Raw genomic sequence first — 12,312 nt, forward strand, 5'->3', positions numbered from 1 at the left:
ATAACGTCGTCATATACCAGCTGATCAGGTGGTGGAGCGTATATTACGCCGTAACCTTTTCCCATATCCCATATACATATATTTACATATATATGCATATATAACACCATCTGGTCATGGGTCAATACACATGAACACAATACATGTAAAGTACGTCAATAAAATCATTCGGAATGTCATAAGACCATTTTGCCTCTTGAGCAATATCATAAAGTAACATCTTTTCAATTTATGTATTTTTATGAGACCCATGAACAAATGATAAAATATTATGACACATGAAAATTAAATAACATAGATATTTCTATTACTTCTATGAGTAGAGTCACTTATGAAATTTGTGCATTTGCACGTTTTGTTCATATCGTATGGATCATGCCAAAAGAAAGAAAGGATAGCCTTAACATACCTGTTCTTGGAATTATTTGAAAAAAATGAAGCTTTCTACTTCTTGTGAAATATGAACGAACCTATGCTTGGATTGAACAAAATTAGACTGAAATTTCAATCGAAATTTTTGAATTTGTTGAGCGAAATGATTCTGTTGGTTCAAGATAGAATATAAATGTTTAGTTTTACGTTTTTGGTTCAAGGCAAAAATGCAAATGCTTGTTTGAAATGGAATTTTTGCTTCTGCCTAACGTCTTGCCCTTTTTAGCCAAAGGCAGATTTGGCTTAGCCTTTTTCAAGGAATTTCATGGATTCTATTCAATTCTTATCAAGATTTTAACTTAGTCATTATTTTGTTACTACATGATAGTCATCTGGCAAGGTGACTTAAGAGTCATCCTTTGCCTAGTGTGACTTTATGCCACGTGGTGAAGATTATTAATCTTTACCCACTTATTAGTTAACTGGGTAATGTCCCGTTACCCGATAATTAATCAATTACCCGCATAATTTAAAAATTGTCTCAACTTAATTAAATACTATTCTCTTTTAACATACCTTGTACACCTTATGGTCATGTAGTACCTTGTGTGGTACTAGTCCATAAATACCGAGTATTTTAGCTTGGGCCATATTTTATCCCAAAATGCCAAATTTCAACGAAACTCATTTTCTTTGACTTGCTTCCCCTTTCATCTTCACGAATTTACTTATCACTCTTTTGAAATAGCGTAATACTTATAATCCAAAATAAATCTCATTCCCGAACTTATGATGAAACTTCAATTTACAAAAATGCAGGACATAACATCTCATTTTTGATCTCTCATTAATTTATTTATGGTATTTTTCATGTACGAAAATATGGGGTTTAACAGAACAAGACTGAGGTGATGAGCTTGCTCGAGCGATTGAACTACATCAGCAGGTTTATTGCTCAGCTCATGACAACTTGTGAGCCTATCTTTAAGTTGCTGAAGAAAGATGTTGTAGTCAAGTGGACTTATGAGTGTCAGGAAGCATTTGATAAGATAAAGGGGTACTTGTCAAACCCACCTGTATTGGTCCCACCAGAACCGGGAAGACATTTGATTCTTTATTTTACAGTCCTAGATAATTCATTTGGATGTGTATTGGGTAAGCATGATATCACTGGCAGGAAAGAGCAAGCCATCTACTATATCAGCAAGAAGTTCACATCTTATGAGGTTAGTAAACTCCCTTTGAAAGGACATGTTGTGCCCTGACATGGGTAGCACAGAAGTTGAAGCACTATTTGTCGTCCTATACCACTTACCTCATCTCTCACCTGGATCCTCTAAAGTATATCTTTTAGAAGCCCATGCCCACAAGAAGACTCGCAAAGTGGCAGATCTTGCTCACAGAGTTTGACATCGTATATGCAACTCAGACGGCGATGAAAGCCCATGCTTTGGCTGATCACTTGGCCGAGAACCCGGTGGACGAAGAATATGAACCTTTGAAGAGTTATTTTCCTGATGAAGAAGTAATGCACATTGACGAGGTCGAGAACGAGGAAAAGCCCGGTTGGAAAATCTTCTTTGATAAGGCTGCTAACATGAAAGGCATTAGGATAGGAGCTGTACTCATTTCTGAAACAGGGCATCACTACCCTATTACGGCTCAGCTTCATTTCTATTGTATCAACAACATGGCTGAGTACGAGGCATGCACTTTGGGTTTAAGGCTACCTGTAGATATGTGAATCCAAGAATTCTTGGTCTTGGGAGACTTGGACCTTCTGGTGTACCAGATTCAAGGAGAATGGGAGACACGGTATTTAAAACTTATACCGTATCGACAATGTCTACATGATCTTTCAATAGAATTCAGGCACATTTCAAGGATCCATAATGAGGTTGTCGATGCTTTGGCTACCTTAGCATCGATGTTACATCATCCATATAAGGCATATCTTGACCCTTTACATGTTCAGGTCCGCGATCAGCAAGCTTACTGTAACATGGTGGAAGAAGAACTTGACGGTGAACCTTGGTTCCACAATATTAGGGAGTACATCAGAATGGGGGTATATCCGGTATAGGCCACAGGGGATCAAAAGAGAACAATTCGTCGATTGGCAAGTGGATTTTTCTTTAGTGGGGGAGTTTTGTACAAAAGAACTCCAAATCTTGGATTGTTAAGATTCATAGATGCTAAGCAAGCCACGACTATCATGACCGAAGTACATTCCGGGATTTGCGGGCCGCATATGAGTGGGAATGTTTTGGCAAAGAAGATTCTTCGAGCAGGTTACTATTGGCTCACCATGGAGCGTGATTGTATCAGTTTTGTGCGCAAATGTCATCAATGCCAAATACACGGAGACTTGATTCACTCTCCGCCATCTGAATTGCACACAATGTCCGCACCATGGCCCTTTGTTGCTTGGGCTATGGATGTCATCGAACCAATTGAGCCAGCAACATCCAATGGACACAGGTTCATTCTTGAAGCCATTGACTATTTCACTAAATGGGTTGAAGCTAAGACTTTTAAATCTGTGACCAAGAAGACAGTGGTCGATTTTGTGCATGCAAATATCATTTGTCGGTTCGGGATTCCAAAGGTGATCATCACAGATAATGGTGCTAATCATAATAGTCATCTGATGAAAGAGGTATGTCAACAGTTTAAGATTACACATTGCAATTCCACCCCGTACCGCCCCAAGGTGAATGGAGCAGTCAAGGCAGCCAATAAGAATATAAAGAAGATACTTCGAAAAATGGTACAAGGGTCCAGGCAATGGCATGAGAAGTTGCCTTTTGCATTGTTGGGTTATCGCACTACTGTTCGCACTTCAGTAGGTGAAACTCCTTATTTGTTGGTATATGGCACAGAAGCGGTGATACCTACGGAAGTTGAAATTCCATCCCTTTGGATTGTTGCTGAAGCTGAAATTGATGATGATAAGTGGGTCAAAACCCGTCTGGAGCAATTGACTTTGATTGATGAGAAAAGATTGGAAGTTGTGTGTCATGGCCAGTTGTACCAAAAGAGAATGGCGAGAGCATACAACAAGAAGGTGTGTCCCTGAAAATTTGAAGTGGGTCAGCAAGTATTGAAATGCATCCTTCCACATCAGGCTAAAGCAAAAGGCAAGTTCGCCCCAAATTGGCAAGGGTCGTTCATCATAACGAGAGTGTTGTCCAATGGTGCTTTGTATTTAACAGATATAGAAGGTAAATGTGTAGTTATGACTATCAATTCTGATGTAATCAAAAGATATTATGTATGATTTCTTTGGTTTAAATTGTGTTTGTTTGTACTTGGCATGTTTTGAAGATTGGAATGACGAAGACATTTTGTTCTGCTATCTAAACACTTTATCCTTTGTTACCCATTTGAGCCTTATTTATTTCCTTTCGTACCCCTCTTTTGAAATCAGTAGAAAAGTTCAGAAACACGAGAGCAAAAGGTGAGTAAAAAGAGAAAAGAGAAAGAAGATAATGGAAAAGAGTGAAAGAAAAAAAGAGAAAAGAAAGAATATAAAAGAAAAAAAGAAGAAGAAAAGAAAAGAAAAGGAAAAAGAGAGAAAGAAAAAGAAAAGAGAAAATCACAACAACAAAGTAATTCCTATGACATGAACTACGTTTGACCTGATTCCTTTTAAGGATATGTAGGCAGCCTCACAGTTTGGTCCCATCAAAATAAAAATTCAAAGGTCCCCAAGCAAAGAAACTGGGGCAGAAAGTTATGGTTGTTGTAAGAAATCTGATTTCATGAGTTGTAATTTTAAAACCCACTCAAGTTGTTTTGGGCCTTTTGATATCCTTTCTTTCTAACCCTATCCAAAAACTCACATTACAGTCCAAAGAAAGACCTTTCGATCAGTCTTCGAGGGATGCCAAGTCGACAAGCAACGATGATTCATATCAGGGGCAACACTCCGGTCTAAGCAGGAAAAATGAAAATGAGAGAGTCTTATTGGTGAAAACCCTTACGGGCACCGTGAGGCAATGGAAAGCTGAGAGAAATTAAAAATGAGAGAGTCTTATTGGTGAAAACTCTCACAGGCACCGTAAGGCGACGGTGAGTTGAGAGATGAATAAACGAGAGAGGTTTGTTGGTGAAAATCCTTCAGGGCACCGCAACCGAACAAGGTAAGGGTTTTGGCAAAGAAATTGGGTTATGGAGATCCTGGGGCATAAGGTATGACAACTGAAAGGTGATTGGTTGAATAAGTTGGGCTGATTAATCCGAAATGCATGTCATGATCATTGGTACCACCTGCTCCATTCAGATAAGTCTCTTTCCCTCTTCTACCCCAAACATTCATCCAGTTTTGGATTTTCTTCTTTATTAACTCTCGAAGTCATTGCATTTCATTTCTTTTGGGTTTATTTCTCTAAGGTGTTTCCAATGTCAGCCATGTTTAATCAAGAAAGAAAGGATTTCAAAGCTTACTACCAACTTTCAAATTGCACGAAGCAAAGTGCGGCCAAAGCATACCAGTGATAGCATGATGTAAAGTGGGAAATAAGGTGTCAGTGAAAGCTCCATTGGTCGAATGGTTTAGTAATCTTGTGGGAGATACAAAGGTTCAGGTAGAAGGGTCCAAAATGTAAAACAACGGTTTGGGTGTAGAGCACTCGGGTTATCCAGGGTCCTGCGGTTGAGGGTCAGTCAGAAAGCCAAACATTTCTTGGCCATTTCAAGGCAACCAGTCAAAGCAAAGCACGGCAGCGGAAGGCCACCTTCAACAAGAATGCCACAAACTAACCACCATATTTTTAAACTGACAAGATTTTTCTTTGATTTGAAACAGGGGCAGAAAATTTCATTTGTTTCGGAGAAACCCTCTGTAAGGAAAGCAAGTACCGGACAGGTTCGACCGTAAATTCTCAGGACCCTCCTAGACAATGGGACTTAGTTAAAATTCAAAACATTCATAAGTAACAAGATCTAACATAGGTTCTACTTTGAGGAGATATAAGTTGGTTTCAGAGTTTTCATTCTTAGGACGAGACTCAATTGAAAATTTTCAGGACCCTCCTGGATAATGAGATTTAGTTTTAAGACCTTCATAGATAACAAGATTTAGCGGAAGTTGTACCTTTAGGAAATATAACTTAGCTTTAAAACTGTCATTTAACTAGGAGTTTTTAGGACCCTCATGGATAATGGAATATAGCTTTTAAAATTCTTTGAGATTTTCTAGTAACATGATTCAATTAATACTCACAGATGTGCCCAGCTACCAAACTGGGGCAGAAAAATTTCGTTTGTTTTGTCTGTTTTGTTGAAATCAGACACCCACCTGGAGAACAAGGGAAGATAACACGAGTTTCAAGAGTGGAAAGCAGTTCAGACCCAAGTAATCAAGCACCCACCTAGAGAAACAAGGGAAGACGGTTCAAAGAAAAGCAGTTTCAAGAAGAGGACAATTCAAGTTGGAAATCAGGCACCCACCTGGAGAACAAGGGGAAAACAACAATTTTAGAGGAGTCAGTTCAAGTTAGAAATCAGGAACCCACCTGGAGAACAAAGGGAAAGCAATTCAAGTGTTGGTAATCAGGAGCCCACCTGGAGAACAAAGGGAAAGCAATTCAAGTGTTGGAAATCAGGAGCCCACCTGGAGAACAAAGGGAAAGCAATTCAAGTGTTGGTAATCAGGCGCCTACCTAGAGAACAAAGGGAGAACAGTTCAAGTTTTGGTAATCAGGAGCCCACCTGGAGAATAAAGGGAAAGCAATTTAAGTGTTGGTAATCAAGTGCCCACCTGGAGAACAAAGGGAAAGCAGTTCAAGATTTGGAAATCAGGCGCCCACCTCTGTTGCGCCCCCTTTTTCTCGAGCGAAATCGGGTTCATGACATTTAGGAGGACAACTCATTCCCTTTTGGGAATTGGGTTTGAATTTGAAGAGTCACCACCTAATAATTAGGGTGCATTAGGACACCAAGAGAGTTTGATTTGAGTAACCAGAGATAGGGTAAGGGCTTAAAAATATCCCAAGGGGAAGGAGTTAGGCACCCCTCAGGATCCACTAGTGTGGTTCCCGGCCAGACTATTGTTATGAACTTAGGTGAAAATAACATGTAAACAAATAAAACTTCAAATGAGAGGGGATTTTCACATAAGGGTTTATAAACAAATAAAGTTAGAAAGAACTAAAAGAAAGCTGATTTTTCTTAAAAAGAGTTTGAAATCTTTAAAAGAAACAAAGAAACAAAGGGAAAGGGGAGTTCTAGGTTTATTAATAATATGGATCACCCTACACAACATCCGGTAATCACTCCTTAGTGAGGGGCTACACGTGATGTTATCGCGTGGTCATCATATCCATATCTACCCTTTCCCACCCTGTTAAGGTATTAAAGCGCGGAATGGTCTCGTTTACTTATTGCATGCTATTACCCATCCCAATCCCATCAGTCCCAGAGGTAGTTAAGACTACTAATCCTAAAAGGGGGGATATCAGGCTTATTTGTAGTTTCAAAGGCATTATTCTAAGGCGACATACAAAAACATGTATAGCAAGTTGGGGAGGAGCACATAACAAGTACAAAAGGCTCAGATATACCTCCTCCAATCAAAGAAACACGTAGTTAGCATAACTTACACATACTGTTTAGGGCCTGATTAAGAACTTAAAAGTTAAGGCAGACTGATTTACTACATAATCAGATAATAAACCCGAATCAGGCATGCCTGCTAGTTGTAATTAATAAAGACAGATTCTATTTATAATTTTCACCCTAAAGTTTGCCTAAGTGTTGGACAAAGATACTATAGACATGGTGTCTAATGAATTCAGAAAGCATTGAAATAAACTGAATGTGTACTGGTTAAGAAAGGTTGCCAAATTATTAAAGAAAGGCAAGTTTTTAGCAAAAAGGTTATAAGTTCTGCAGATGATGACACGTCGTTATTACTGGTTTTAGCCTTATAAGTGAAAGAAGCGATTCAAATTCGATTAATAATTCCTATAGACATGCTTTCTATGCTTTATCTATTTTAAAACCTTTTATAGATATGGTAAAGAATGCAGAATCCTTATAGACATGATATCTAGATGCTGAATTTTTGTTTAAGACCTATGAACATGATTGTTAGATGAAGAACAAATATACGGGATTTAGAAGGACCTATAGGCATATTTCTCTATATGCATATGCAGAATTCAGATTTTCAGGTACTTGTCACACCTCCTTTTGCCGCGCCCGAGGGCGCAGGGGAGTTTTTTCCAATTAAAGGACAATCGAAACGGGATTCGTTTAATTATTTCAGAGTCGCCACTTGGGAGATTTAGGGTGTCCCAAGTCACCAATTTTAATCCCGCATCGAGGAAAAGAATGACTCTATATTACAGTCTGCGTACCAGAAATCCGGATAAGGAATTTTGTTAACCCGGGAGAAGGTGTTAGGCGTTCCCGAGTTCCGTGGTTCTAGCACGGTCGCTCAACTGTTATATTTGGCTTGATTATCTGATTTTATACAAGTGTGAACTTACGTGCAAAATTTAACTTTTTACCGCTTTTATCATTCACTGTTATTTTATAGGACTTGCAACATCGTGAAAACATGTCTCGAACCCCGTTACATCAATGTACCCGTGGTTATTGACATATCTCGACTCGGTTGAGATTTGGATTTGGGTTACATAAATGTGCACCCGAATTAAGAAAAAAAAAAATTATTAAGACGCGCCTAAAGAGACTATCGTGTTATTATTTTGGGAAGGCCGCGAAATTCGCTAAACGGCCCTCCTGAAGTCTAAGTAATTTTAAACAAATATTTACTGAGGGCCCCGCAATTTGTATTTTTATTCGGCGAGGCTCATCTCATCCTTATTTTAAAATGAATTTGCAACGTCATGGACACGCATCTCGAACCACGTCACAGTCAATGTACCCGTGATTAGAAACACATTTTCGATTCCGTTGAGATTTGGATTTGGGTCACATCAATGTGCACCCGAGTTTACGAAGGTAAAATTTATTAAGGCGCGTCCTAAGAGTCTAACGTATTGTTATTTTTAGGGAGGTTGTGAGATTGGCTAAACAACCCGTCCCGGAAACTAAATGCTTCACTAATATGCATTTAACAAGGGCCCCGTATCTGCGTTTTGTTTATTTTTATCGAGGCTCATCTCGTTGTTATTTTTAAGGGATATCCTATAGCAACTATGTTTCTCGTCGTGTTTGTCTCTATCAATTGAAAGCAGTAAATAGCCTTAGTTGATTATAAAACCGTATTTAAAGTGCTACTACAGAATAATAAAATGTGACTGCATTTATGGCCAACTAGTCGCAAATTATGGGCCCAAATCCAGCTCATGCGAGATGGCCCGACTTGGGCCCTGTTTTTCCGATACAGGCCTAGCTGACTTTCGATTTGGGCTCGGCCTTCCTGGGGTGGAGGCCTAGAACCGATTCTTTGTTCTTTATCAATTTATATGTGACAAACTAACAAAAGGGGAAAGAACTATACTAGCAGTGGATAGTTTACATGCCTGGCCTACATTAAAGAGTATGTTACACAATTTAAACCTAAGTCTGGGATACAACCTACTGCATTAGGAATATTCATCTAACAGCCTACATATACAACTAACATTCAATCCCCATACATTGATATTTACTATGCGTGCAAGTTGCCTTCAGTATCCAAACAAATGTAAACTATCATGCATTACATGATATTCAATACAACAGCCTATGCTTAAAGTAAACAATCTTCAATTCTTCTCTTTTGCATTCATGCTCAACTTCAAGTTACATTGACAGTATTAGTCGTGTACCTGGATATTTGCACAATAAGAAGAGGAAGAGAGAGAGTATCAGCAGCAAGTAATCAACAGCAACAACAGATAGCAACAATGCAGCAACACAACCAACAGCAACTATGTAGCCCACAGGTGCTTGAGCATCAGACAGACAAATCCCAGAAAAAGAACAATGAACCAACCGAAAACCCAAGATACCAAATGTAACAGCAACAGAAGATCCAATAATCACAAAACTCAGCAAGTACTCAGTACAGTTCCAACAATCAAGAAGGCTAAAACTCAATCCACAGCTCACAGAAAACTCAGTATAGTAACAATCACAGCAGAAAACACACAGCCTTCTCTTAACGGAACAGTGATGACCCTAGTTAGAATAACTGACTTGGCCAGAACAGCTCAACCAACTTAGTTCCTTGTGCAGTTTTGGGCAATGTTTTAGTCAAAGTATTCTGAAAATTTTCACTTTGTTTTTCTCTTTTCTCCAGACTAAAATCTCTACCTCGTTTAAGTTATCAAATGGCCTATTTATAGGCCAAATGAACCAGTACAGCTGAGCTGCCTGCCCTGCCAATTGGCAGAATGCCCATACCCTATAAGCCCATGCCTAAGCATCTTTGGTACCAGCCCCTTTGTTCCCCACGCCTGGTCTTTGTTTAATCAAGAGTTATGGGCTCGTTTTATTTATTCATTTTAAGCCCCATACTCTTATGTCTTGCTCCCCATGGGTATTAGTTTAATCCTAAATTAGTACCCTACTTGTCAGCTCATTTAAACTAATCATTTTTGTCCTCTTCAAACCCCAGACTACCCCTGTTAAACCCTGGTTATCACTGTCTTGACCCTTTGCAGCATCAGGGCATTTTTGAACTGATGAAAGTTCAAATTCAGGACTGCCTAGACTGAACCTTTCAGTCACTTTTCAATGCAAACAAACTATTTCAAACAATGCTGGGGCCTTCAATCAGTGGCAAAGTATCAATTAGTCATGCGACATTATTAGCTCGTTTGATTCATTAGTTATAGAAACTAATCAACGACATTTATCGAGTCGACTATACTAATTATAGCAGGTAATAATCAGTCGCTCACATAAACAATATGTTCAGGGACCTAAAGGGCATCAGACAATTTTGTGTTCAATTACTGGGAACCTATATAAGTTTATACATTTGACGACTAATCTAATCGAACATGTTCATCACAGAATACATTCAAATCATACACAGAAAACAATTGACCAAATAAAAGGTCTTTACAGAGATGAAAGAAATCCAAAAAAATAACAAAATAACAACCAAACACAAAGAGATATGCTGACAACTTATTTAGAAATAACACAAAAGAAAGGAAAACTTACCAAAATGTTTAAATCAAACAGACCCAAATCTGATTCAACTTCGACCTTCTAAGGCCGAACAAACTTTAATCAGGGTGTTCTCACATGAGAACACCTTGATTAAGGTCTATTAGACCTCAAACCCATGTCAAAACTGGTCGGGTTCCCCAGGTGCATGTGTTTCAAGTTCTGGATTTCTAGATCTGGATTTTTAGGAGTTGTGGGTAGATTCGGACCAAACCAAGCTTGGTTTGGTCACGAGGAAGGTCAAGGGAATGTCTGGTATGAAGATGGGGGTGGTTTGGCATAGGTCCGGGTTTGACTCAAATCTTCAAACGAAGATTCGAGACGAGGGAAGGTGATTCGAGGCAAGAGGGTAACAGATCCCTGTTCAGGAGAGTGAGGGGGTCTTAGGGTGTTCAGGAGGTGGTCACCGGCGTTCGTGCCGCCGGCTTTAATGGCGAGGGAGACGAGGGCGTCTAGGGTTTCTAATGGGAGGTCCGGGTTCGACTTGGGGACGAAGGGGTGGGGTGTTGGTATAGGGGGCGTGGGTATAAGGGAAGGTTTATATATGGTCTATGGGATTGGATCTGAGCCGTTAGATCAGATGATCTCAACGGCTTGGATCTGATGCTGAGAAATGAGACGGGGTCGTTTGGCAGTTAAACGGGGTCGTTTGGTTTAAGTGAGGGAGTGGGTCAGGCTGGTTATTTGGGTCGGGTTTGAACGTGGGTCGCTGAAAGAAGTCCTGAATCGTTAGATCGGCTGGGACGGACGGCTCAGATTGATTTGCCTGAAACGACGTCGTTTCAGGAGGTGCATGGGCAGGCCTGGTTTGGACCGGGTCAGATCGTTGGTTTGGGCCTATTTTTGGTTTATTTCCTTGGCCCAAACTGCTTCCTTCATTCTTTTCTCCCTTTCTTTTTCCTTTTTCCTTTCTTCTTTTTTTTTCTAATCTTAAAACTAAAAAAATAAAAATGAAATTCAAACAAACATAATTATCAAAATATTTAAATAGGTTAAATCGCACTCTAGAATATTTTTGTGAATTTTTCTTTTACTGAATGAATTATGGTCTAATTACCAGGACATACACATTTTGTATTTTGTTTAATAATGTAAAAATGGACAAAATGGACAGAACCACACATGACTAACAGCACATGTTACGGAAACTTGAAAATTGTACAGCGAGGTCCTTTGTTACTATTTCTTTTGGAGTGACTGTCCGTGAAGCAAAAATCACGTGCTTACAGTACTTATGGGCATGATTTCTATATGAGAGCATGCAAAATTCAGAAATACTTATAGACATGGCATCTATGTGAGAAAATCAGAGTATCTATAGGCAGGATATCTATGTGAGAATGTAGAATTTCAGAAATATCTATAGGCAGGATATCTACCCTTTGCATACATAGTTACCCTCCCTTTTTCACTAGCCATCCTTAAGAATTTATTACAAATTATTACAGCCCAACAAAAAAGTAAAAGAATACATCAGAAATTGAAAAGTACAACCAAGGAGAGCCTGATTCAGGCTTCATTTATGAAATATAAGGTAAACCAACTCCAAGAGATCATGATCCAAAGCCTTTCTCTCATTTGGATGTGTCAAAGTTTCCTAAGAGCCTCAAAGGGGATTCTGGGCAATGCTCACATCCAAATACATTATTAGATTAAGACAAGTGTAGTGTGGAAGGGCCAACCCTCAAATGTCCAAGTTCAGAGGGAGCTCATGGTTCCAAAGCAAGGCTCACAAGAGGAGGGCAGAACTTAAGGACTAAGAGAGTGTGCAAGTGCAGAAACAGAATTCTGAAAAAGGGGAAA

This window comes from Nicotiana tabacum, chromosome 3, assembly GCF_000715075.1.
Source record: "Nicotiana tabacum cultivar K326 chromosome 3, ASM71507v2, whole genome shotgun sequence".
NCBI lineage: Eukaryota > Viridiplantae > Streptophyta > Magnoliopsida > Solanales > Solanaceae > Nicotiana > Nicotiana tabacum.